A 5,328-nucleotide genomic window follows, 5' to 3' on the forward strand; every position below is an offset into this window, starting at 1 on the left:
AATTTTGGCCACCACCCATAAACTCCCAACCACCGACCATGAGCTAATAGGCCATTGGCTATCAGCCACCAACCAACCATTTTCTAGTCAATTTCCTATCGCCGTCTAGCCATGATATTCCAACGAGTGATCCTGTAATGAGGTCCTTAAAAATGTACTCTTTTGAGAATAAAAATTACAAGCTTAGGGGTGAATCATGATCCATATTTAACAATCTCCCAGTTGGAGATTGATCTTCACCAAACCTGTGACTACTTTCTATTCTTACTTCTTATTCTTGAATGCCAATTGAAGATGAGAAAAAGCTCAACTTCTCCTTGTTAGCCACTTTTATTTAACATGTCTACATGATTCTCGCTTGTGTGCAACTTTCCAAGCTTTAGCCATTCCCCTTCCAAAAGAGTACGTATGAAGTAATATCGCACTTCTATATGCTTTGTGCTTGAGTGAAGGGCTCGATTCTTCACAAGATGAATGACACTTTGACTATCATCATACAAGACACAATTATCTTGCTTGTATCCAAGATCCTCCAAGAATCTATGAAGCCACAAAATCTCTTTGCAAGCCTCCATAAATGCTATATATTTTGCTTCCATGGTAGAAAGTGAGACCACTTTCTACAACTTTGAAGTCCAACTTTCTAATGTGCCTCCAATAGTGAAAACATAGCCAATAGTGCTTCTTTGATTATCTTTGTCACCTGCCATATTTGAATTAGCATATCCTTGCAAGAAAATGTTAGTACCTCTAAAATATAAAGCAGTTGTAGTTGTTCCCTTTAGATACCTAAGTATCCATTTCATAGCCTGCTAGTATTCTTTACCTAGATTCTCAATGGATCTACTCTCACAACTCCCACTGCATGTGCAATATCATGCCTTGTCTAGACCATAAATTACATTAGAGAACCTACTATTGTATCATATAGAACTTTAGACGTTATACTATCTCCTCTTGTCTCTTTGGACACATATCCTTGGTTAGTTTAAAGTGACTAGACAAAGGGATAGAAACCAATTTTGTATTGCAAACCTTTTTAGTACCTTCTTGATGAAATCCTCTTCAGATAGTGTTAGTGTCTTCCTCTTCATTCTTTGTGAAACTCCATTTTGTTGAGGTGTCCTTGGGGCTGCTTCTACCTTTGAATGTCATTGATAACACAAAAGCTTTCAAAAGCTTAGCTATAATACTTGCCTCCATTGCTGAATCTAAAGCATTCAAGTTTGGTAGCTGCTTCATTTTCCACAAAGTCTTTCCACCTTTGAAATATAAAAAACACATCGGATTTATTTTTCATTGATAAACCCATGTCTTCTGCATCATCTATGAATGTCTTATAATATAATGAGCCACCATGGGATGGTGTACTCGCAAGACACCATACATTAGAATGAATTAATTCAAGCTTTTTACTTTTTTTTTTCATTTCCTACTCTAAGTAAATTTATTCTCTTTTGCTTACGATAAACACAACCCTCACAGAACTTCAAGTCCACTTCTTTCAAATCTAGTAGCAGCTTCTTTGATTGAAGGATTTGCATTCCTTTGGCACTCATATGTCCAAGCTGAGAGTGCCATACTACACCATTGAATTCCGTAGATGTTACACAATTGTAAGATTGTGCACTGACCATACACAAGTAGAGTGTATCCAAGTTTTGTCCTTTTGCAACCACCAAAGATTCTTTCAAGAATTTCTATACAATTCCATAGATGTTGCACAAATGGAAGATTGTGCATTGACCATACACAAGTAGAGTGTATCCACCTTTTGTCCTTTTGCAACCACCAAAGACCCTTTCAAGGCCTTCCTACGTTTGTTTTCAAATGCAACATTGTGACTTTCATCGTTCAATTGACCTATAGAGATTAGGTTTCTTAAAGAGAGGGGACATGCGTACTATATTTAAGCTTCCATTCATTTCCGTTTGGAGTTCTTGCAATTCATTATCAAAGTTGACCTTCACCAATCGAAGCTCACTTATGTTGGTGTTGAAGTCGTTCAAGTGTTCTCCAACTAAACCACTCTCTGCCATTTTTAGATTGAACAATCGCTTCATGGGATCTACCTTAATTGATGTGGATGGTTTCTCGTAGAGGCCGTCAAGAGACTTCATCAAGTCCTCCGTGGTCTTCATTTTTGAGACGTTAAAAGCCACCATGGACACCAAGCATAGTTAGACTTTTCTTGATGCCTTTTAATTAAGGACGTTCCAAGCTTTATCTGCTATTGTTGCAAGCTTTTTGCAAGACCGCCTAGTAATGGAAAATAAAGATCCTTTTGGTAGAGATAATCTTTGACCAACGTTGGAAATTTTTGGCATTGAAACTCTCAACCTTGAACATACCTTCCTCTGCCATTACTCCCACTCAATTCAAGGAATCCTTTCCTTTAGATATTTTAGTTACTAGTAAATCCCGCACTGATACCAATTGTTAGGAACAACGAGTAACTAAATAGAGATTAGAGTGGTTTATTTAATGGAGAGCTAGTTTTCATACGAGAGAGAGAGAGAGAGAGAGAGAGAGAGAGAGAGAGAGAGAGAGAGAGAGAGAGAGAGAGAGAGAGAACAAGAGAGCACACATGATATACATGGTTCACTCGAGTGTGGGCTACATCCACAGGAAAGCAGCCACTCAATGCCTTTGCTAGAAGTAAATGATAAAGGGATCATAAAACCCTTAATGGAACGAGTCACATTGCTTCACTCTATTTCACCACCTCACACACCTTCCACTACACCATTTTTTTCATGCAGAAGAGGCCTCCATTTATAAGCCAAAATGACCCTCTATGGGCTTCCACCTAGAAATCAGCCACCGGCCCTTGAACGTCAGTCAATGGCCATTGAATTCCAACCATCTGTCATAGACTAAAAGCCACTGGTCAACTTGACATTGACCATCGACCAACCAACCATTGACTACTGGCCACATACCAATCGGCCATCGACCCTACTGGCCATTGACCAACAAGCCATTGACTATCGGCCACCATCCAACCATTGACTACCGGGCATCGACCGACTCTTTTCTAGTCCGTTTAAAAAATTTATCATCTAGCCATGCTATTTTGACAAAAAGAAATATTCCAGCAAGTGATTTCTCTCACGCACAATGGCTTCATAATGGGGGCCTTACGAATGTGTTTTTGTGAGAATAAAAATTACAATGGGTGAATCAAGCTCCATACTTAACAAAAGTGTCATGTTACCAATATAATGTTAATACTCAAGGCTAGGGCATGAAGGTATCTTAAGAGTGCCAATTTAAAGTGAAACCTTGAGTGTTTGCACTACTTTCTAGAATTGTTTGCTATTCTCACTACGTCTTCATTATGAGCTAATTGTGATCAAATAAGCTTGAAAGTTCACCATACTAACCACACAGATTCATTGTAGCTTGAGCCCCCAGGGGATTCACTCTATATACAAAATGGGACGCCACCTGCGAGCGCACAAATTTGATAAAACCCCTATATACGGATCATTTTAGGGAATATGACCCCCCTTTCTACGCTTAACGACAATCAATGAAGAAAACTATCATACCCCTATCTTACATATATAATTTAGGTCTCACATTATCTAGCTGAGTAAAACTAGTCAAAGAGCGTGTAGCATAGTGACTAGAAACGTACTGAGGAACCACTCCCGTTGATAACTAGATGTACCCTCAATGTGTCTTAGTTTGAATTTCAAACTATGTACAATCAGCCTGCATCTGGCTACTCGTCCAATTCTGACTCATGCAAAGCTAGTGTATATCAATGCCTGAGTTGCTCCAAATCAGCCCTTATCTATGACCAGATTGATGCAAAATTTGATGTGTGGCCAGATAAAAACACTTTCCCAAAATTCCTCTGAGTTCTATTTTACACCGATGATCAATCGTGACAAGTAATCAACTCGGGTTAGGTCCCCCCCCCCCCACAAACCCCCCCATAAATATAACACCCCCTCTCTTATTTTTAAGCTTGGGATATAAATTATTGGGGGCCTATCCCTAACTTATACGTTTATGCAACTTGTAAATAAACCCCCCTCCCCTACACTTACGTGGTGCGGTGAGTTTTCCATGGTGAATCCCTTGGGCTTGAGCCACACGAGGATATCCTCACCTTGACAGATTTCTATAAATCACAATTTTTGGACATCAATGGGCCAAAATTGCAACTTATAGATCCACAAAACAAGATCTAACCAATGAATCATATGAAAACTCGACCAGTTTTCTAATCTAATGCTTATCCAACAACTCACATTTTGATTACTTCAATCACATTAGATTCAATTAAAAGGGACACAATAGCAAATGATGATTATAACTTTAGTAGAAACAAAACTTGAAAGCAAGGCCTCTAGATTGAGCTTTTTGCCATTGTATACAAGATTGAGAGCAAGAGATCAATAGCGTGTACAATTTTATTTCCCCAAATGTTAAGGTAAAAAAGAATTAGTTCACCTTTCAACTTAAACCTTCAATTTCACACTAGAGTAGGCCACAAAATAAAAATGACGTACCCCAACTCATAATCATGGTTTGATGTATACAAACAAAAAAGGGGGAAGAGGGGGGGGGGGGGGGGGGGGGGGGGGGGATTTATCTTCAATTTTGTTGTAAGACACATGACCTATGAGACATAATTGAGTAATGGGTATCCATCGTGAGGCAAATGTTATACTTTTTACTAGGACTTTGGAAGCATATATCCAAAGGATTAATGGATTTTTAGAGTATAATGTACACTTCAATGTAATGGGTATCCATCGTGAGGCAGATGTTATACTTTTTACTAGGACTTTGGAAGCATATATCCAAAGGATCAATGGATTTTTAGAGTATAATGTACACTTCAATGTAGATACAAAGTGCAAAGCAACAAAAAGGTCAAGGAGTAGTAGCATGCTTGATTGAGAACAAGGGGAAAGATTACGTGCCAAAGATGACAAGCACAAACAATACACATGGCTTAAAGTAAGGCCACCAAATGGAACATGTAGTTTTGTGGCTAGTTTTTATATCTCTCATTATGCTTCTATCTTTTATTTGCATAGATAGAGACCAATACTTTCTCAATATGGAAAAAGATAATGTGCCTTATCTTGGGTGACATGAATTCATGTAGGGGACTTTGCAACTTGAGATACAATATGTAGAAATTCTATATTACTAGAGAAGAATGAAATATAGACCCATGTATGATTGAATTTCTATGGATAAAAGGAGCTTGGTCATTTTAGAAATTTTATCCTACATATATAAAATAGCATTGGCGTGCTTATTGGAAATGGTGTATCACCATGGAAAGTGACTCATGGCTTT

This window comes from Adiantum capillus-veneris, chromosome 4 (assembly GCF_014529385.1).
Source record: "Adiantum capillus-veneris isolate H3 chromosome 4, ASM1452938v2, whole genome shotgun sequence".
Lineage (NCBI taxonomy): Eukaryota > Viridiplantae > Streptophyta > Polypodiopsida > Polypodiales > Pteridaceae > Adiantum > Adiantum capillus-veneris.